Consider the following 23,829-nt stretch of genomic DNA (forward strand, 5'->3'; position numbering starts at 1 on the left):
TTAGGCTCCTTTTTTAACCATCTTATTGACATGGATTATCAGCAGGAGGACACCGGAGCGAGTCATGAAGCGATTGAAGAGGTAACTATAATTTCCTCCGACTCCGAGCCTTTGCCGAGACAGAAAGTCCGAAGAGTAACCCGGAAAGTAAGATTTTCACATCCTTTAGCTTATCAAGATCCTCAATTTCTTTTGAAGCGACAGATTCATGAGAGTCGGAGGCAGACCCGGACCAACAAAGATGCAGACCTCTCCTCCGGCTTACCCGATGCATCCAGGAAGCGCCGGACTGAGGTTATCTTCAACTTATATTCTTTTCATCCTTTGGCGGGCGTCACTCGTCAACCACTCAATTCTTCTGACTCAAACTACCAGGGAACTTCACCTTCCTCCGGCGACTCAATGCAGTCCAGCTTGCCGGCTTTCAAAACCGCACCCGGGTAATGATGATCAGTTTATTTTGTGCTTATCTTACTCATGTTTTTGCACTAACCCTTTGACTTTCAGTGTACAAGTAAAGCCCAGCAAGAGGGCGAAGAAAAATAAGCCGGCCGAAGAGCCGGTCCTGGCTGAGCCAGAACTTAGGACGGCTGCTCCTGATGCTTCTGCTCATGAGCCGCCGTCTGCACCAACCCCTGACGCTCCAACTCCCACCACTCATCCATCTACGGAGCCAGTTATGGAAGGCTCTGAGAACCCGGAGATCCCCAGCCCGGCTCATCCAGATGATCCGGACATTGAAATCACCCGGACTGAGTTTGTCGAACCGGGAAGACCTACCGTGTTGGCTAAGTGCTCTGCCAAGGAAGAACTTCTGGAACGCCGCAGGGCCAAGCTGGACATCACTGATTATGCTCGTCTGAGCATTGGAGATATTGTCTCTGGCTATGTTAATCAAGTGCACAACAGCCGGGATCTGGAAATTGATATGGTGAAACAAATACAGCAAAAATCTGAGGTATGACTCTCTTGCTTACTCCATAGTTATCCTTGCCAGCCCCCAAGTCTATTACTTATGATGAAATATGTTGTAGACTTAATACCGACTTAGTAATCAGTGCAAGAAAACCGGCTTATCTGGTAGCACTCGAGGGCCGGTTTAAACAACATATTTGAACCGGTCCTTACCTTGTTTTAATCAAGTAGTTGAGCAGCATTATGCATTAGCCCCCAAGTGCCAAGTACCTTTGCCTGCAAAGTGCTTGGGACTTATTTTCATGAACCAGCACTGTAAATAGAGCTCTTCAACATACATTAGCCCCCAAGTGCCAAGTGTCTTTACTTGCAAAGTGCTTGGGACTTAATGTTGCATTATAATCACCCTAACTGTGACCCAGAATTTGTACAGGCCACCTTTAAGCAATTTCAATCGGAGATCTCTGATTTAAAGAACCGCCTGAAGACTCAGGAAAGTGAAACCCAAAAGGCCAACTCCAAATTTGAATTCAGTGTATCTGCACAAGAGAAACTGAAGAAGAAGTTTGAAGCAGAGAGAAAAGCCTGGGCGGATGAAAAAACTGCTTTGCTCAGCCGGGCCGAACAAGCGGAGGCCACTCTTGCTGAAACCACCGCCGAGCTATCCGGCTTAAAATGCCATGTATCTCAGATGGTCTCCGCAATCTTTGGTAAGTTACTCTGTAAGTTTTTAGCTAGTTTACATCTTTCATTTCCCATAAGTATCTCAATTGCCATCAGCTCACCTGACTTTGTGATGCAGGTCCCAGGAGTTCCAATCTCAACCAAAACGTGCTGACAAAACTGAAGGCGGTTTATACCTTGGTAGAGCAACTTTACACCGGGTCACAACGTGCCTTAGCTGTTGTGGCTCTGTCAAATGAAGTTCCCACTCATCTGGCGGATGTACTCAGGCGGCTTGCCGTGCTTCCTCAACGCTTCCAAGAGTTGAGACGAGCTTCTGCAAGAGCCGGAGCCATAGCCGCTCTGAGCCGGGCCAAGGCGTTTCTACCGGAGCTAGACCCGGCCGACATCGCCCTTGGGTATCCCAGTTTGAAGGAAGATGGCACTCCCTTTGACCAGAAGGACTTCGCCGCTTGCGTGAAGAGCATACGCCCTGTGGCCACTTTGATTGGTAATGATACAGACCTTACCAAATATCAACCGGGCTATGACGCGGAGAATCAGAGGATCCCAACACCTCGTTATGAAGCAGTCAGCCTGATTCCTCCAACTCGTAAGCATACCTTCGCCCCTGAAGTTGACCCGGCCGGGTTAATTGATGATGAAGCTCAATTTGAAGCCTTGAGTGGCATTGACTGGAAATCATCAACCTTCCAGGACATGGAAACAGCCGGAGGAGCGGAAAGGGATGAACCGGAAGCTTCAGCCCAACAGCACCTTTGATCTCTGAGGCGGCTCATGGTTATGTCTTAAAAACAATGCCTCACCTTTTGGACTCGGGGAGTCATGTAATAGAGTAGGACAAACACTTAATTTTGTCGTGCCATCGTGCACGTGTGTAGCGCTCAACACTGTTTAAGCTGCCCTTTTATATTCTTCCGGGTTATGCTTGATCCTCTGCTTTCCTTATGTTTAAAGAGCTGTCTTTAATTGTCCTGCATAGAAAACAAATCACAAGTCCCTAGGCGGCTTACCACATGGAGAGTCATATATTTTACATATAACCCGGAATATGAATCAAAATCATAATAAACCGGTTCTCAATTATATCTTTGAGATAACTATAACAGCATACCTATGATCCTTCAAGTACACTTCCAGTTTATGTAACCCGAATAATAAGGTTGAAAACTCAACCCCGGTTCACCAGCACATATAATGCTTATTATGTGTTGTCAACGTTATTAATCAAGGTTAAGCCGGTGGAATAAGAACCACCCTTGAACACTTTTGATATGATCAAAAGAACTTGTTTGCAACAAAGAGATCTCAAAAATTTGGAGGCTTCTGATTCGAATACGACCAGAGAACCGTCCCAAAGGGGTTAAGCTAAGATTCGAATACGATCATATAGCCCCTAGTGGCTTTGGCGTTGCCGATCAAGAGGGTACCAATAGCTATGTTCTCTTTGGTTCGAATACGACCTATGTTTGAACAGGAAGCCCCCAAATGACCTTGAGAGTTGTTTAACGACGCTGATTCGAATACGATCCACGTCGGTTCCCAAAGGGGGTTGAACTATGATTCAAATATGACCAAGAAACTCCCCAGTGAGCTCGGCAATATGCCAATCAAGTGGGTATCGACAGCTATGTTCTCTTTGGTTCGAATACGACCTATGTTTGAACAGGAAGCCCCCAAGTGATCATATTTTTAACGGCTAGATTCGAATACGATCATAAGCCGGATCAGCCTCCAAGTGACCATGTTATATTATAATGAAAATAACAATGACACATTTACCTTTGGAGGGGAAAAAAGGACAGAGGTCCTGCTTTATTATTTATCATAATATATACATGGCTATAGAAATATGTACATTATGAGAGCCGGTGGCTCAAGTGTAATAAGGCCGAAGATGAGCAATATTCCACGGCCGGCGGGTCTCCTCCTCCGACTTACGTGAATCTTTGTGCTCTCGAACATCGATGAGGTAGTATGACCCGTTGTGCAAGTTATTGCTGACCACAAAGGGCCCTTCCCAAGGTGGGGATAGCTTGTGTGCATCTGTTTGATCCTGGATGAGCCGGAGCACCAAGTCACCTTCCTGAAAGGTCCTGGACTTAAGCCGGCGGCTGTGATAGCGGCGCAGGTCTTGTTGGTAAATCGCCGAGCGAGTTGCTGCTACGTCACGTTGTTCGTCCAACAAGTCAAGAGCATCTTGACGCGCTTGCTCATTATCCGCCTCGACATAAGCCGCCACTCGAGGCGAGTCATGACGGATGTCGCTAGGGAGAACCGCCTCAGCTCCGTAAACCATGAAGAAAGGCGTGTAACCCGTAGACCTGTTAGGAGTAGTATTGATGCTCCATAATACAGAGGGTAACTCCTCCGCCCAATAACCCGACATCCATTGCAAAGGGACCAAAAGCCGGGGCTTGATGCCCTTCAAGATTTCCTGATTGGCTCTCTCAGCTTGACCATTGGATTGAGGGTGAGCTACTGATGAAACATCAAGCCAAATATGCTCTCGTTGACAAAATTCCTCCATGGCGCCTTTAGACAAATTGGTACCATTGTCAGTTATAATGCTGTGTGGAAAACCAAAGCGAAATATCACCTTTTTCATGAACTGAACCGCCGTGGCTGCGTCAAACTTACTAACTGGCTCTGCCTCAACCCACTTTGTGAACTTGTCAACCGCCACCAAGAGGTGGGTCTTCTTATCTTTGGACCTTTTGAAAGGCCCAACCATATCAAGCCCCCAGACTGCAAACGGCCAAGTGATTGGAATCATCCTCAACTCTTGAGCCGGCACGTGAGCCCGTCTTGAGAACTTCTGACAACCGTCACATTTACTGACCAAGTCCTCTGCATCAGCATGAGCCGTCAGCCAATAAAAACCATGAGAAAAGCTTTGGCCACAAGGGATTTTGAGCCGGCATGATGGCCACAATCCCCCTCGTGAATCTCACGTAAAATTTCTTGACCTTCCTCAGAGGAAACACAACGCTGAAAAGCTCTAGTGACACTGCGATGATGCAGCTCGCCATTGACAATTATCATTGACGTAGACCGCCGGGTTATTTGTCTGGCCAAAGTTTCATCCTCAGGCAATTCTCCCCGGGTCATGTAAGCCAAGTATGGCACTGTCCAATCTGGGATAACGTGAAGAGCCACCACCAACTGTGCTTCTGGGTCAGGAATAGCCAAGTCTTCCTCTGTAGGCAACTTGACAGAAGCGTTATGCAGAATATCCAAGAAAGTATTAGGCGGCACCGTCTTATGCTGAGAGCCCAGCCGGCTTAAGGCATCAGCCGCCTCGTTCTTTCTGCGGTCAATGTGCTCCACTTGATAACCCTGAAAATGCCCGGCGATGGCATCAACTTCACGGCGATAAGCCGCCATGAGGGGATCCTTAGAGTCCCACTTGCCGGATACCTGTTGAGCCACCAAATCTGAGTCGCCAAAGCTCCTTACCCGGCTTAAACTCATCTCCTTAGCCATCCGAAGACCATGGAGCAAGGCCTCGTACTCAGCTGCATTGTTAGTACAGGGAAACATCAACCGTAGTACATAATGAAATTTGTCGCCTCGAGGGGAAGCTAACACAACTCCAGCCCCCGAGCCCTCCAACTGTCTGGACCCGTCGAAGTGAATAGTCCAGTATGTGTTATCCGGCCTCTCTTCAGGCATCTGCAGTTCTGTCCAATCGTTGATGAAATCTACCAATGCCTGAGATTTGATAGCAGTGCGTGGCACATACTTTAGACCATGAGGCCCAAGTTCTATGGCCCACTTAGCAACTCTTCCTGTGGCTTCTCTGTGTTTGGATGATATCTCCTAGGGGAGCAGAACTAACCACAGTGATAGGGTGGCCCTGGAAATAATGCTTAAGCTTCCCGCTTTTCATGAACACCCCATAAACAAGCTTCTGCCAATGTGGATATCGTTGCTTGGACTCAATGAGTACTTCGCTGACGTAGTAAACCGGCCGCTGAACCGGATGTTCCTTACCCGCCTCCTTGCGCTCCACCACGACGGCCACACTGACGGCTCGTGTGTTAGCGGCTACATACAACAATAAGGGCTCTTTATCGACAGGAGCTGCAAGAACTGGCGGCTCAGCTAACTGTCTTTTCAAATCCTCAAAAGCAGCATTAGCGGCATCACTCCACACAAAGTCATCTGTTTTCTTCATCATCTGATATAATGGTATGGCCCTTTCGCCCAACTGGCTTATAAACCGACTCAAAGCAGCGACGCGACCCGCTAGACGTTGCACGTCATTTACGCACGCTGGCTTAGCCAGAGAGGTGATTGCCTTGATCTTCTCCGGGTTAGCTTCAATGCCTCTATGAGAAACCAGAAAACCCAAGAGCTTGCCTGCAGGAACACCATAAACACACTTGGCCGGATTAAGCATCATCTTGTAGACCCGGAGATTATCAAAGGTTTCTCTTTCAGATCGTCTACCAAGGTTTCCTTCTCTCTGGATTTTACCACAATATCATCCACATAAGCATGAACGTTGCGCCCAATCTGATTATGAAGACAATTCTGCACGCACCACTGGTAAGTTGCCTGTGCACTCTTGAGCCCAAAAGGCATAGACACATAGCAGAAGGCTCCAAAGGGAGTAATGAACGCCGTCTTCTCTTGGTCCTTAACAGCCATTTTGATCTGATGATAACCAGAGTACGCATCCAAAAAACTCAAACGCTCACAACCCGCCGTAGCATCAATAATTTGATCAATACGAGGGAGAGCAAAAGGATCAGCCGGACAAGCCTTGTTTAAATCCGTATAATCCACACACATACGCCAGGTGTCATTCTTCTTGAGCACGAGCACCGGGTTAGCTAGCCATTCTGGATGAAAGACTTCAATGATGAACCCGGCCGCCAAGAGCCGGGCCACTTCCTCACCAATGGCTTTCCGCCTCTCCTCATTAAACCGCCGGAGAAATTGCTTGATTGGCTTAAATTTTGGATCAATATTAAGAGTGTGCTCAGCGAGTTCTCTCGGTACACCCGACATGTCAGAAGGTTTCCATGCAAAGATGTCCCGGTTCTCACGGATGAACTCGATGAGCGCGCTTTCCTATTTAGGATCCATATTGGCACTGATGCTGAACTGCTTAGATGAGTCGCCTGGCACAAAGTCAATAAGCTTAGTCTCATCGGCCGACTTAAATTTCATTACCGGCTCATGCTCCGTGGTCAGCTTTTTCAAAGACGTCATTTCTACCGGGTCAACATTATCCTTGTAAAACTTTAATTCCTCTGTCGCACAAACAGATTCAGCGTAAGCAGCGTCACCTTCCTCGCACTCCAAGGCTATCTTTCGGCTGCCATGAACCGTAATGGTCCCATTGTGACTCAGCATCTTGAGTTGCAAATATACGTAACACGGTCGTGCCATGAACTTGGCGTAAGCCGGCCGCCCAAATAAAGCATGGTACGGGCTTCTTATTTTAACAACCTCAAAAGTCAGTTTTTCCGCCCTGTAGTTGTACTCATCTTCAAAGGCTACTTCCAGCTCGATCTTACCAACTGCATACGCCGACTTACCGGGCACCACACCATGGAAAACAGTGTTGGACTGGTTGAGGTTTTTATCAGTTAATCCCATACGACGGAAGGTCTCATAATAGAGGATGTTGATGCTACTGCCTCCGTCCATGAGTACCTTAGTGAATTTATACCCACCAACTTGAGGAGCCACCACCAAGGCCAGGTGACCTGGATTATCAACCCGGGGAGGGTGATCTTCCCTACTCCATACAATCGGCTGCTCAGACCATCGCAAGTAACGTGGAACTGCCGACTCAACAGCGTTCACAACCCTCTTATGAAGCTTCTGGTCTCGCTTGCACAAACTGGTAGTAAACACATGATACTGTCCACTGTTGAGCTGCTTTGGATGGGTCTGGTAACCCCCTACTGCTGATGCTGATTACCCTGGCCAGATTGCTGGTTAAAACCACCGTGATTACCTTGAGAATTCTGAAAATTGGAATTTGAGCTGCCGCCCGGGCCATGAAAGCCGCCGCCGCCTGAGCCGCCGCCCTGCCCATTGTTGCCATTAAAAGTGTTGGAATTTTTGAAGGCTTTCATGATTGCGCAGTCTTTCCATAGATGAGTGGCCGACTTCTCCCTGGAGCCACGCCTTGGACAGGGCTCATTCAACAATTGCTCAAGCGTCGGGCCTGACCCGCCGGATCGGGGAGGTGGTCTCCCCTTACGTCGGTGGTTGTTATCCTGCGCATTGGTGTTGGCCACAAACTCCATACTGCCATCAGCCTTACGTTTGTTACCTCCCTGGTTCGCCGGGTTATGCTGAGGGCCCTTGTCGTTGCCATTCTTCTTTCCCTTCCCTTTCCTTTCATCATCAGACGCGGGATCCTTGGTACTATCAGAGTCGGCGTACTTGACTAGAGCCGCCATTAGCGTACCCATATCATTGCAATCGCGCTTGAGCCGCCCGAGCTTCATCTTCAGGGGCGCAAAACGACAATTTTGCTCCAACATTAAGACTGCAGAGCCGGCATCCATCTTATCAGACGAATGTATTATCTCTTTGACCCGACGTACCCAATGGGTTGTAGACTCGCCCTCTTGCTGCTTGCAGTTAGTCAAATCCACAATTGACATAGATTGCCTACATGTATCTTTGAAGTTTTGGATGAAAAGGGCTTTTAGCTCTGCCCATGACCCGATAGAATTAGGTGGCAGTCCTTTCAACCAAGTGCGGGCAGTCCCATCCAACATCATGGTGAAGTATTTGGCCATTGCTGCTTCGCTGACCTCCAGCAACTCCATAGCCATCTCGTAGCTCTCAATCCATGCTCCGGGCTGTAAATCAGCCGTGTAATTAGGTACCTTCCTAGGTCCTTTGAAATCCTTGGGCAGACGTTCGTTACGGAGAGCCGGCACCAGACAAGGGACACCTCCGGTCCTCGTAGCTATGCCCGCCTCGATAGAAGCCGTCGGATAAACCGGGAGGGGCTGGTAAGCTGTCAGCTGAGCCGCCTGCTCCACCTCTTGACGTGCTCTGTCTTGGTCTACCGCGTTAAAGGCTCCATTATGTGCCGGGCCATGGCCAGCTGGCAAGTCACGGCGCCGGACGTTGCTTGAGCCGGTCGCTGAAACCATGTGTCTGCTATAACTTGGGCTCCGGCTTGGACGAGGGGTTGAATGAATCCTGTCCCGGCTATATGAATATGCCTCCTGTTGTGCCAGAGCCGTCTGAAGAAGTTCTCTGACCCTACGGGTTTCGACCGCCGTTGGAGAGTCACCCTCGACTGGGAGAGCCGCCAGTCGCGCCGCTGCAGCGATCATTTTTTCCAACGGATTAGAATAATGGCCCGGTGGTATTGGCACGTATTGAGGTAGGGCAATATTCATACGGGGAGGCCCCATCACTTGCGGCTGAACCGGCGTTCCAGCCCCGGGTGCTGTGATTTCTGGCGGGTTACTGGGCCCTGCACCAGGCGTGTTGAAGAGGTTTCGAGGATCATAAACCGGAGGGAGCCGAGATTGAGCCTTTTGATGCCTCCTTCTCATGATCTCATTGGATGCGTTCTGATCCATCGTGAGCCGGAAAGACTGCGCCTGAATCAGTTGAGTCTGGGCGTCCAGAGCCGCCCGTTCTGCAGCCATCCTGATTCCTTCCGCTGCCAGATCTTCCTTGGCTCGTGCTATATCTAGCTTTAACTGTGCCACCTCCGCATCATGTTGAGCTTGATCCGCTGGGACGACCGTGGCGGTTAGCAGGGCAGTCATCTTATCCGTAAGATCCATCAGCACCTGAGCCGGCGAGTGCGCAGGGCCTCCTGCCCCAGCGGTGGAGTTTTGCACAGGTTGTGTGCCGGCCATGAAGATTCCAACCCGGCTTGGCGGCTCAAAAAGGTCCGGAATACTGTTGCCATCGGAACAACCCCCGAGCCTGCCGTCTTGAAGTTGATACAACGAGTCCATCTCACCTGTGGATGATTCCTCATCAGAGCAGATGGCCGTCTCATCGCTAGATCTAGATCCTTCAGAGAGTCCTCCGTGGATGCATCCCACGAAAGCACGTTTCAAGGCGGGCAGAGTCCGGTCGGGTCTCGCACGCTGAGCCGTCTCGATGAGGTCGGTGCCGATGTCCGGCTCAGGGCCCGGCTCACCGATCTTGCCAATGAAAACGTGGATTCCGCCGAAGGGGACCCGGTACCCGTACTCGATTGAGCCGGCGTCGGGGCCCCAGCCTGCGTCGTTGATGTAGAGCTTGCCGCGACGACTCTTGATCATCCGGCCCATAGCGTATCCCTTGATCCCTTCGAAGCTGCCCTTCAAGAACTCAAATCCACCGGGCGCTGGCCCCACGGTGGGCGCCAACTGTCGTGGAATTGCCACGGCAGATGTCCTCGTGCCAGGACTTAGTCGTGGAGCCATCGCAACTAGGAAGCTTAAAGGGGTTAAACGGGACAAAGGACACAAGGGTTATACTGGTTCGGCCCCTTACGGTGAAGGTAAAAGCCTACTCCAGTTGAGGTGGAATTACTTAGGGTTTCGATGACCAGGGAGCGAATCCGCTATGCCTGGCAACCGATTTGATGTTACTTGTCCTGAACCGCCGCCGGGTCGTCCCTTTATATAGAGAGGTTAACGCCCAGCGGCTCTCAGAGTCCCGGCCGGCTCATAAACAGTGTCCGGCTCGGACTCTTAACTATTCTCGCCTTATAATACAAGTCATGCCATAACGGCGGTTTATCACTACGGGCCTCAAGTCACCTATGGGCCTTAGGCCCTTATTGAACCGCCATCTTCAACCCGTCCTTGGGCTTCTGGATGATGAATCATCGCAACGTAACCCGGCCCATCCTGGGCGGGTTACACCAGTAGCTATATCGTCAACACATATGGCTCCTGCCAATTGCCGATAACTCTGTTACAAAACATGATCATCACTTACAATAAAATTTAGCATCATGTCTTGACCATATCACATCACATCATGCCCTGCAAAAACAAGTTAGACGTCCTCTACTTTGTTGTTGCAAGTTTTACGTGGCTGCTACGGGTTGAGCAAGAACCGTTCTTACCTACGCATCAAAACCATAACGATTTTTCATCAAGTATGTTGTTTTAACCTTCAACAAGGACCGGGCGTAGTCACACTCGATTCAACTAAAGTTGGAGAAACTGACACCCGCCAACCACCTGTGTGCGAAGAATGTCGGTAGAACCAATCTCGCGTAAGCGTACACGTAATGTTGGTCCAGGCCGCTTCATCCAACAATACCGCGGAATCAAAGTATGACATGCTGGTAAGCAGTATGACTATTAAAGCCCACAACTCATTGTGTTCTACTCGTGCATATAACATCTACGCATAAACCTGGCTCGGAGGCCACTGTTGGGGAACGCAGTAATTTCAAAAAAATTCCTACGATCACGCAAGATCTATGTGATGCATAGCAACGAGCGGGAGAGTGTTGTCCACGTACCCTCGTAGACCGTAAGCGGAAGCGTCTAGTGGTGCGGTTGATGTAGTCGAACGTCTTCGCGATCCAACCGATCAAGTACCGAAAGCACGGCACCTCCGCGATCTGCACATGTTCAGCTCGGTGACGTCCCTCGAACTCTAGATCCAGCTGAGGCCGAGGGAGAGTTCCGTCAGCACGACGGCGTGTTGACGGTGTTGATGAAGTTGCCAACGCAGGGCTTCGCCTAAGCACTACAACGATATGACCGAGGTGGAATTCTGTGGAGGGGGGCACCACACACGGCTAAAACAATTGTCAACTTGTGTGTTCTAGGGTGCCCCCTCCCAACGTATATAAAGGAGGGAGAGGAGGCCGGCCGGCCCTCCTTGGCGCGCCCCCAAGAGGGGAATCCTACTAGGACTCCAAGTCCTAGTAGGTTTCCACCTAAAGGGAGAGAGGGGGAAGGAAGGAGAGGGAGAGGGGGAAGGAAAAGGGGGGCGCCCCCCCCCTTCCTAGTCCAATTCGGACTCAAGGGGGAGGGGGCGCGTGGCCTGCCCTGGCCTCCCCTCTCTCTCTCCACTAAGGCCCATGGAGGCCCATTAGTCCCCCGGGGGTTCCGATAACCCTCCGGAACTCCGGTTTTATCTTAAACTTCTCCGAAACACTTCCGGTGTCCGAATATAGTCGTCCAATATATCAACCTTTATGTCTCGACCATTTCGAGACTCCTCGTCATGTTCGTGATCACATCTGGGACTCTGAACTACCTTCGGTACATCAAAACACATAAACTCATAATACCGATCATCATCGAACTTTAAGCGTGCGGACCCTACGGGTTCGAGAACTATGTAGACATGACCAAGACACGTCTCCGGTCAATAACCAATAGCGGAACCTAGATGCTCATATTGGTTCCTACATATTCTACGAAGATCTTTATCGGTCAAACTGCATAACAACATACGTTGTTCCCTTTGTCATCGGTATGTTACTTGCCCGAGATTCGACCGTTGGTATCTCAATACCTAGTTCAATCTCGTTACAGGCAAGTCTCTTTACTCGTTCCGTAATGCATCATTCCGTAACTTAACTTATTAGTCACATTGCTTGCAAGGATTATAGTGATGTGCATTACCAAGAGGGCCCAGAGATACCTCTCCGACAATTGGAGTGACAAATCCTAATCTCGATCTATGCCAACTCAACAAACACCATCGGAGACACCTGTAGAGCATCTTTATAATCACCCAGTTACGTTCACATGTTTGATAGCACACAAAGTGTTCCTCCGGTATTCGGGAGTTGCATAATCTCATAGTCATAGGAACATGTATAAGTCATGAAGAAAGCAATAGCAACAAACTAAACGATCATCGTGCTAAGCTAACGGATGGGTCAAGTCAATCACATCATTCTCTAATGATGTGATCCCATTCATCAAATGACAACTCATGTCTATGACTAGGAAACTTAACCATCTTCGATTAACGAGCTAGTCAAGTAGAGGCATACTAGTGACACTCTGTTTGTCTATGTATTCACACATGCACTAAGTTTCCGGTTAATACAATTCTAGCATGAATAATAAACATTTATCATGATATAAGGAAATATAAATAACAACTGTATTATTGCCTCTAGGGCATATTTCCTTCACACGGTTCTACAGAACTCTACCTTGGTGACCCCGTATGTCGATGAACACAAGAACATTCTGCGCTCCAAACACCCGGAGCAGTGTGATGACTGGATTACATGTGAACACATCAGGAATTTCGGTAGTTGGTTGCAAACACGTCTCAGGGGTGACAACACTATTTCTGATGAGCTGTACTCGTTGGCCAGGGGGCCATCTTCGACTGTATTGACTTACAAAGGATACGAGATAAATGGGAATACATTTTACGATCGCCCAAGATCAAAAGAGCACCTACCAAAATAGCGGTGTCCACTTTGATGCAGCAACCAAGAGGGGAAAGGACACATATTATTGTTACATAGTGGACATATGGGAACTTGACTACGGACATGATTTTAAGGTCCCTTTGTTTCAGTGCAAATGGGTCAATCTATTAGGAGGCGGGGTACAGGTAGACCCACAGTACGGAATGACAACAATGGATCTGAACAACCTTTGGTACACAGACGAACCATTCGTCCTAGCCAATGATGTGGCACAGGTTTTCTATGTGATGGACATTTCTACCAAACCGAGAAAAATATAAGATAAGGAAGCGAATACATCATACGATGAGCCAAAGTGCCACATAGTTTGTGACAGCCTAGTTTTTGCCCTCTCTTATTTGCCTGATTTTCATTTGGATTGATTTTGAAATTTGAAGTTTTTGAATCTTTTCATATGGACTTAAACACTTGGGTACCCCTTGGCTTTCACCCAAGTTCCTCATTTCCCTCTCTAATCATCTTTTCCTCTCTGGTTCTACTCAAAATAATATTCGGAATATTTTTCTTAAATGAAAAATATTCATTTCCCTCTCTTAAACCCTAGCTAGCTCAATGTGCTCCAAAGCAACCCCAATTTTTCTTGCCCACAAAAATCTGAGAAAATTCACAAATATTCTTTGAACCCTAGGGCACCTTCCTGAGCAAAAATATTTCATCACTTTTTGGAATATTTTTGCTACAGAAAATATTTTCTGTTCTGGACAGAAATGGTGGTTTCTACAGCAACAACCATTTTACTTGCTCCAATGTGGCTGATTTTTCTTGTGCATCATCACCTTAGTAGATGATTGCTAACCTCCAAAGCCCAGCTCCCAACTCCCAGCCATTTGACCTCAGCAACCTCTCAAAGTTACTGGTCAGAAACTTACTAGGCTTGTGAAATCTTTTCTACTGCGTCTGGATCCAAACCAAAGCGTGGTAATCTTCAAAACTTCCATGAACAACATGCCAGACATGAGTTTTGGACTTAGGTCGGCCTGAGGGCAAAGTTCACGCGGTGACCACGCGTGTACATGATGCCAACCTGCGTGTCGACACGCTCTGAGTGCCGCCGAGCGCTCTGTTTCGCCTCTGGAGTCGCCTCTGCTCGCCGTCGCCTTCGTCTCCGGCGAGCTCTGCTTCCTGTCTCCGCTAGAGAGGACGATTTCGACACCGTCCGACCACCCCTAGCTACTCTACGGGTACGGGCAGGTGCGCCTCCGTCTCCTCTCTCGATCCCTCCCTCTCGTTTTGGCCAAGGAGCCCTCGTCGCCGGCGTGAGCTCCGGCGAAGCCGCGCCGTCCTCTGTTTCCTTCTCCCTCTCCCCCTCACCTGACTAGCGAGGCCCACTAGTCAGCCACTCAGTATGCGCGTGAAGCGGTGCGAGTGGTGGCGCCCCGAGGCTTTACGCCTTCGACGTCACCCCACCCCTCAGTCTGTTTTTATTTAAATTCAAATTTCATTTGTATCCAGAGAGCTTCAAACAGCTATAACTCTTCAACCATAAGTCCAAATGAATTGATTCTTTTTGCATTGTGTTCTTTGCAAAGAAATCTAGCAGCTCACCAAAAAAGGGATTTTCCCCTGCTGTCTAGATTTTCTGGTGATTTTCAAAAGGGTTCTTGATGTTTTCTTTTTGTGTTTATATATATTTTCAGATAGTGAAGCTTGTCTTGAGGATCACCAGAAGGCTTGTGAACCTCATCTGCACTAAGGCAAGCCACAGCAACATTTTCATGATGCCACTACAATATTTGTGATTTTTCTACTTGAATGAATGATTTAATCCATGCATTTAAATCACTATTATGCTATTTATATTCTGTTAGTGCTTGTTTAAGTGAATATGCTTGAATTACATAAAGTTTTTAGCTACCTAAGTTGGCATAGAAATTAGAATTAATTTTGCTATGAAATAAATAATATGGTTATGGATATAAGTAATTAATTGGAGTTATTTTTCTTGCATGAGAAAAATGATAAAATTTGTTAGAAAAGGTTCTGTTTAATGTGAGGTTTAATCTTAACTAGAGAAGTATCAAGAGTTGTTGATGGTTATGCTTAGTGTGGATATAGTTGACTCGGTCTTCTCCGTTAATATGTGATGCATATGTTAGTGTTGCATTTCATGGCATACTATGACACCGGTTATTTCCAATTTAAGTTGAACCTGATAATAACACAACTTGAATATATCGTTGACCGGGTCATGGTGCCACTGAATCGAGTTTTTTCCAGTGCAACCACATTTGCCTTTATGGGAAGGCCTTTATTCGGTCCGTTGTCATGCCTCTGGTCGGTGCCTCCAACGAGGGAAGGTTATGGGTGTGCGGTACCCTGGCCCGGTAAGCAGAGATAACCTTGTGTGCCCATTGTTGAGATTTTTGGTACCGGTCCCCGTGAGGGACGTTTATGTTTTGGCCACGACGGTGGTCGTTGTGTCTTTGGTAGACACGGGGCCACCCAGGAGTAGCCCAGTGGGGAGTGAGTCGGAGTGGCCGAGAGAGTGTCATGGCAATGGAGGGGTTTCGTCGGAATGCCGTTGGTCCACCCGAATGGGAGTACGAGGCCATGGGTTCCATGGTGTGGGTATAGTGCGCTACCTCTGCAGAGTGTATTAATCTATCGATATCCGAGTCCACGGTTACGGACACGCTCGAAAGTAGGTCACACCATGGGTCAACATTTAATTAATCTTGAACACTAAGTCATGAACTTTGCACCGTTGAGAATGGCGGGAAGGCCATCTTGTTGTTTGAGACCCAGTGTTGGTCATGGTTGTGATCGCCGGAATGATCACCGTTTGAGACCAAATATTGGTCGGTTTTGTGATCGCCGAAAAGATCACGAGATATCCCTAGTTAAGACCATGAGGTTGGTCTGGTTGTGATCCAAGAGCGATCACCGTTGGTAAGTCAGTCTGTGGGACTTGTCCCACAAGAGCATAATCACAGCATGTCGGTTATTTTGTTGCATTATTAATAATTGGTTAATTATCATGATATTGTTTGTCATTATGTTTATGCTTGTTGTGAGCTTGCAAGTACATTCAATGTACTGACCTGGCGTGTCATTCCAGATTTTAGGAAAGTCTCATTGGAAAGGAGTGCTATCCAAGTCTAGATCGTGTCCACATCGGTGTCCCTGTGCTATGGAGTTTCCGCTACGACGTTGTTCCGCTACCGCGTAGTTGTTATGATCCAGGCCCCTTTATGTTCACTAAATAATGTACATATTTTCAGCCGCACCGTGGATGCCGCTTGGCCTCGCCACCTGTTGTAATATAAACTTTGATCGTACCAAGATGTTGTGTGTTGCCAGAAGACATGGTCTCTGGGCTGGCAACGCATGGTAAACCGGTTGCTCTGAGCCGGGGTGCCACATAGTTCTTTCAGGAAAAAGAGACATCATGGGATTGGAGGGCAAGACAGACATGTCTGAAGATTATGAAAAGTTTCATGAAATTCCTCCCTTCAAAGTCAAGGCTGACCCAAGCACCCTGTTAAACGATGAAGAATATCCATGGTTACGGCGCAATAAGAAAAGGACACAAGCGAAGAAAAAGTGAAGACTTTCTCTTCACAACTATTATGATGATGCCTTTGATCTAGAATATCACTGCAATTACATGTGAAGAAAATGACATGCCCTTTGTAACAGATGAGTTTCCGTATGAAACCCTGATACTTCGAAAGAGATTGTCCGTTTTGTACATGAAGTGCATCCAGTTTTTGCCGTAACCCTCTCAAGTTTTTAGCACATGCTATGTGGATGAAATGATGATACCCTGCCAATTTTCAACCTCTTCAGAGTTCATTTGTAGTGCTTTTCAATTTCAGTGTCATTTAGCTTACAAAAATCAGTAAATGCATGAAAAATACCAGATGAAGTCAGAAAGGGTTGAAAATTGATGATGTGGCTTTGAATGGTTCATTTTGAACACACAAAAAGTCTAGAGTTCAAATAAGTTCAAAAAAATGAAATTCCTTTGTAACAGATGAGTTTTTGTCTGAAACCCAGATACTTCGAAAGAGATTGTCCATTTTGTACACGAAGTGCATCCAGTTTTTGCCGTAACCCTCTCAACTTTTTAGCACATGCTATGTGGGTGAAATGATGATACCATGCCAACTTTCAACCTTTTCAAAGTTCATTTGTGGTGCTTTTCAATTTCAGTGTCATTTAGCTTTAAAAAATCAGTAAATGCATGAAAAATACCAGATGAAGTCAGAAAGGGTTGAAAATTGATGATGTGGCTTTGAATGGTTCATTTTGAACACACAAAAAGTCTGTAGTTCAAATAAGTTCAAAAAAATGAAATCTCTTCGTAACAGATGAGTTTTCGTCTGAAACCCTGATACTTCGAAAGAGATTGTCCATTTTGTACACGAAGTGCATCCAGTTTTTGCCATAACCCTCTAAACTTTTTAGCACATGCTATGTGGGTTAAATGATGATACCATGCCAACTTTGAACCTTTCCAGAGTTCATTTGTAGTGCTTTTCAATTTCAGTGTCATTTAGCTTAAAAAATCAGTAAATGCATGAAAAATACCATTGAAGTCAGAAAGTGTTGAAAATTGATGATGTGGCTTTGAATGGTTCATTTTGAACACACAAAAAGTCTGGAGTTCAAATAAGTTCAAAAAAATGAAATGCCTTTTGTAACAGATGAGTTTCCGTCTGAAACCCTGATACTTCAAAAGAGATTGTCCGTTTTGTACACGAAGTGCATCCAGTTTTTGTCGTAACCCTCTCAACTTTTTAGCACATGCTATGTGGGTGAAATGATGATATCATGCCAACTTTCAACCTTTTCAGAGTTCATTTGTAGTGCTTTTCAATTTAAGGGTCATTTAGCTCATGAACTAATAGAAAAAAGAATGAACTAATAGCAAAAAGAATGAACTAAAAATAATCAATTAAAATATTCTGTTATGATCAACTAAAACAAAACTATAATATTCTTCAATAGCAAAAAGAATCACCTAAAAAGCTTTAATAAAACTCCAATAGCGAAAGGAATGAACTAAAAAGCTTTTATAAACCTCTAGTATTATTGAAACTAAAATTATATAAAATTTATGCAACTAAAATTATCAAAGTATTTTCTATTCAAAACATTAAAAGCAAAATGAATTTTTTTTGTTAGAAACTTTAATAGCAAAAAGAATTATCATAAAGATTTTTTTGTTAGAAACTAAAATAACAAAATCTGTTTTTGAATATAATGATAAAACACAGTAATATTAAATAGCAGGAAAAAGAATCACTCCAAAATCTATTTTTATAGCAAAGTTAATCACAAACTAGTGATTCACACAAATTTCTAATAATTCAAATTTAAACTATTCAGATTTGAAAACTAATGGCACTAACAGAAAGTTTATAATTTTTGTGACCTAAAAGCAAAAAAGAACTAAAAAAATAAAGTAGAAAAAATAAAATAAATAATGCAAAAAAAACAAAAAACTAGAAAAAAAATACAAAATTGCCACCTACTGGGCCACCACGGCCTGAATACGACTAGAAACCCTATTGGGCCAGGATTCAGGCCTGCAGCAGGGCCAGCAGGACCACAGGCACAGAGACAAGTTTAGGCCAGTAGGCCTGCAATAGTGAGGAGTTCAAATGGCTGGATACAGTAGCGCTTATAAACAGGCGCGGCTGCTCCTCAGCTAGCGAGGTGGGACTAAACATCCCACCGCACCGCGGCTTTGGCAGGCGCAGGCCATTGGTCCCGGTTGGTGCCACGAACTGGGACGAATGCACACCTTTGGTCCCGGTTCCTGGCACCAACCGGGACCAATGCCAAACTTTGGTCCCGGTTCGTGCCACCAACCGGGACCAATGGTCTCTCCTTCCCGCCCTTTGGGCTGCTGAAAAGAGACCTTCGGTCCCGGTTGGTGGCACGAACCGGGACCAAAGGTGGGCATTGGTCCCGGTTGGTGCCACGAACCGGGACTAAAGCTTCGTGTATATAAGCAACACTTGTAAATTTTTCTGTTTTCATCGACCATTTGCCCCCCCCATTTTTCTTATATATATGATGATGATGATTTTTTTTAGATTATATATATATGTATGTGTGATTATATGTATGTGTGTATATATGATTATATGTCCTGATTTTTTGTTCATATTATGATGATTTTTTTTTGCATTTTTAGAAAAATGTATATATGTATGTATGTTCTCTGTGTATATATGTTTATATATGCAAAAGTTACATTTTTTGAAAAGTTTTTTCTACGTATGTTCTCTGATTTAGTGCATTTTAGGTTACTTACATTTTTAGAAAAGTTTTATATATCTAGGAAGAAGGAAGAAGAAGAAAAAGTTTTATATATGCAAAAGTTACATTTTTAGAAAAGTTCTATCTAGGAAGAAGGAAGAAGGAAGAAGAAGAAAAAGAAGGAGAGCACATTGAGGGGGGGGGGTCGATATACCCCCTCCCCGATAACATTTTTTTCATGTATGTATGTCGTCGTTGTCGATATACCCCCTCCCCGATAACTTCGACATGAGGGGGGTCGATATACCCCTCCCCGATAACATTTTTTTCCTAAGTTACTAAGGTAAAATGTTTCTATCGTGCATAGACCATATTTAGACCACGGGAGCACCACCCCCCCCCCCCCCCCCCCCCCCCCCCCCCCCGTGTTAGCATTTTAGAGCGGCTCTAAAAAAATAAGAAGAGGAAGAAGAAGAAATAAAAAGGAGAAGAAGAAGGAATAGGGGAGAAGAAAAAAAGAAGAAGAAGGCTCTTTTTTTGTTGTTCTGCTTTTTCTTCTTCTCCTCTATTCCTTCTTCTTCTCCTCTCTTTTTTCTTCTTCTTCCTCTTCTTATTTTTTATCGGGAACGAGGGTGTCGAGGATCGCTGAGCGGTCGAGGGTCGGGAACTAGGGTAGAGGGTCGCCGAGGGGTCGAGGGTCGAGGGTCGTTGAGGGGTCGAGGGTCGAGGATCGCCGAGGGGTCGAGAGGGGGACGTCGACAAACTCTCTCGAGATTTATAAGAGATTTATCAAGAATGCCCCCATTATGGATGTGCATAATTAAGTTAATCCATATTTTTTCTGATCTCATCTACGCTTCTACATGTGCACGTTCTCTTGTGTCAAAGTATTGAAGAAATCCATGGTTTCATAATTAGCCGGAAGTAACATGCGCATGATGGTATGAAGCTCTCCAAAATTATTTTGGAACGGAGTCCTGATAGGATAATTCACTTTTTGGTACGAAGTTCAGCAAAGGCCTTCCAAATAGCGATATTCGAAAGGCTCTTGCTGAACTTCGTACCAAAAAGCGAATTATCCTATCAGGACTCCGTTCCAAAATAACTTTGGAGAGCTTCATACCATCATGCTTTGACACTAGACAAAGTGGCATGTAGAAGGGTAGATGAGATCAGGAAAAATAGGGACCAGTTTCTGCACATCCAGAATGGCACCATTGTCTTAAATCCCTTGTCGGTCCGGACGTCGGACATTCATGAGAGAGGCGGTCCGGCCCAAACCCTAGAAGCGTCGAGGCCACCCCAAACCCTAGAAACGTTGCCGAGGCCATCCAAATTTACCAAGTTAAAAGAGTGTTGTCGTCGAGGCCACCCCAAACCCTAGAAGTGTTGTCGAGGCCACCCCAAACCGTAGAAGCGTCGAGGCCACTAATTCATATTCCTTGTTGTGATTAGCTAGCTAGGTCTATGTTTGTCACTAATATATCCATCTATCATGTTTGTATATTAATTGCCATGTTGTAATATTTGCAGAAACTATGGAGCAAAGAGACTTGGAAACAGAACAGTTGTTGGGGGACATAATCCTCGGCGGAGGTGATGTCATGTCGTATCTCAACGACACCGATGGTCTGGAAGGGGAGGGTGAAGCAGGCTCTAGTGATAGAACAATGGAGGAGGAAGGACATGATCATGATGTCTCCGGTGACCGAACGGAGGAGGGAGCTGTTGCAAAGTCCGATGAGGTGTATATATATATATTAATTAACCATGTGCTGACTAGCTAATTGATGTATTAATTGTTTTGGTATGTACATATATTAACTCTTCTTTCTTCTTTTAGAGCCCTCCGGATCGAGCCAAACTTCGGTAACGAGACGAGGCCCGAAGAAAAGGTTGCGCCAGGATGAAAGGTACACGATCACAGCAATCGTGGACGATGGCCAACCAATTGAATCCAGATGGACCAAGGAAGCATTTTCTGCTCAGTGCGGAGCTATTGTTAGGGACATGATCTCGATCAGCATCCAGTAATGGAATAAGCCTAAGAACGAAGAGCCTCAAGTTTCTTATGTCACCGATAGACAGAAAGATGATCTTTGGACCTTGCTGAAGGCAAATTTCACCCTACCGCCAGAGGAGGACCCAAATAAGCCAATTATAGAGCCACTGGTCAAGGCTCATGCTCTTAAGAAGATGGCAGATCTATTCAGGAGGTGGAAGAATGAGTTGAAATCAACGTATGTCGACAAAGAGAAGACTCCAGAATTCACTGGCCAATTTGAGAAGATAAGAGATCACTGGCCCACATTTGTGGCCTACAAGACATCGGAGAAGAGTAAGAAGATGTTAGAGACAAACAAGATAAATGCTGCAAAGAAGCTGTATCACCATCACACGGGGTGAGGTGGCTACCTCAAAGCCCGGCCGTCATGGGACAAAGCTCAGAATGACCTGATTGCTAAAGGGGTCGAACCAGAGACATTGAACTCGCCAGACCGTTTGAGGACTTGGTTCTTCAGGTTTGGGGGAACTTTGGACCCTGAAACAGGGAAGTGCCGTTGGACGGACGAGCAACTTGCAATACCCGTCAAGAACCTTCAAAAGTATATCAAGGTAGCGCAGGAAGGGACGTTCGTTCCCGATAGAGATAACGATGAGCTGACAGAGGCCCTCGGGAATCCTAAGCACCCTGGACGAACACGAGGCACGCTAGGCTCTGTTGCGTGGAAGGTTGGGTTTCCCGGCACAGGCGGTTACAAAACCCGAGAGAGGAAGAGGAAACTGGAGCAGAGCGAAATGCAGAAGCTGAATGCAAGGGTACAAAAGCTAGAGGAACAAGTTGAGAGCCAGCGAGCTGCCGGAGCTACCCCAGAAGCTACCCCGCCATCTCAGCGGAGAAGCAGCATGGCTTCCACCGAGCTCGTTCAGCAGCCTGACTTCAAGGCTCCTAGCTACCCCGTGGATGCTATCACGGAGGCTCAACATTGCCAGCTTATGACGCAATGGCAGAACCTCAAAGTCAAGGCGGCTGTCGGCTCTGTTGCACCTCCTCAACCCGACGGAACTTTTCACTTCCATCCAATTCCACATGGCTATGCTGTCGTGATGGTGGATGAAGTAACGGAGGGCTTTGAGGAGCTCGAGCTTGACCACCCTACAGGTGAAGGAGAGACTCAGCTGGGTCTTGCTCTGAAGACTCCATGTCTATGGCGGAAGGAGCACATCAAGCTTCCGAACTGGACGCCTCCTCCTCCGGTAAGTCAGGGCACTCCGCCTCCTCCTCCTCCTCCGGCGAGTGATCAAGGCACTCCGCCTCCTTCTCCAGCTGCTCCGGCGTGTGAGGCTGGCACTCCGCCTCCTTCTCCGCCTGCTCCGGCGCGTCTGAGCAGCCCGCCTCCTTCTCCGCCTCGTCAGCAACGGCGGAAGACAGACGCCGTCGCTCCGGCTGCTCCAGCGCGTCGGAGCACTCCGCCTCCTTCTACTACTCGTCAGCAGCAACGGAAGAGAGACGCCGCCGCTCCGGCGTCTAGTAGTACAGCCAGAGGCGGGAGGCAATACAGATACGGTCCATCTCTCAAGCCTCTAGAGAAGTTACCATACGAGATGACCGTGGAGGAAAACGCGAAGATCTGTGAAGCCCAAGTGAGGGACTTCTTGAAACGCAAAGATCTATGAAACATCCACCTCCGGAGGAGAAGATAGATCCGGTGAAACTGAAGCGCACTATCGATGCCCTGAAGCGACCAGCACCGCCTCCGCTGGATGACAACCATGTCTGCTGTCTTAAAAAGACATTGGAAGATGTGCGCCGGTCGGGAACTACTTCAAGTGACAAAGGTTAGAAGAACGAAGAAGTGGGAAAAAATTCCCTAGCTCGGCGAACAGGCGAACCAATCGTGCCCCCCGCTCAAGGTGTCTAGCGATATCGTCGCAAATCTGCCGGGGATGGTGCCCGGTACCAATCCTGGTGATTACCTAGGCGACGATGTTCATTTTGATACAATGGAGGTGGACGAATTCAGATACCAGTACGGGAAGCCTCTCGTCAAAGATGGAAGTCCTCCTCTAACAACGATGATGCGAAGATTCCATCAATGGTACATGAAAACCTGCAGCGAGTCTGGGAAGGATGCTTTGACAATGAGAATTAAAGATGACCATGACTTCATTGGACAAGATCTGTTAACTATTGATTTTGACGAGTTTTTCCAGTTCTACAATCAAAAGGCCCTCGACAAATCATTCGTGGCTTGCTACTGTCTGTAAGTACTACTTTCTATAATTAAGTCTCTATATATAGCTCAGCTCTTTCATTGCATGTATATATAATTATCCTCACTATATTATGCAGATTGAAGATCGTCGAATGGAGAAAAGCACAAATCTATGACATTGGGTTCATTAACCCAAATGCCATACATGAATTTACAGTTAAACACAATGTCTCAGAAACCAAGGACAACTTGCTACAATCGTTGCTCAAAAATCAAAGCAAAGATAAAATACTATTTCCTTACAACTTCAAGTGAGTGTTACTATCTTGTGCACATTCGGTTTCCCTTATTACTCGAGGTTATAGTAATATAATTGATGAG

General features: G+C 46.5%; 1 pseudogene; it reads right to left on the reverse strand.

The window, feature by feature from the left end:
- LOC123120163 (LRR receptor-like serine/threonine-protein kinase GSO1) overlaps positions 1 to 23,829 on the reverse strand; it is a 66,487-nt pseudogene that overhangs the window by 37,834 nt on the left and 4,824 nt on the right.

Source organism: Triticum aestivum, chromosome 5D (assembly GCF_018294505.1).
Source record: "Triticum aestivum cultivar Chinese Spring chromosome 5D, IWGSC CS RefSeq v2.1, whole genome shotgun sequence".
Taxonomy (NCBI): domain Eukaryota; kingdom Viridiplantae; phylum Streptophyta; class Magnoliopsida; order Poales; family Poaceae; genus Triticum; species Triticum aestivum.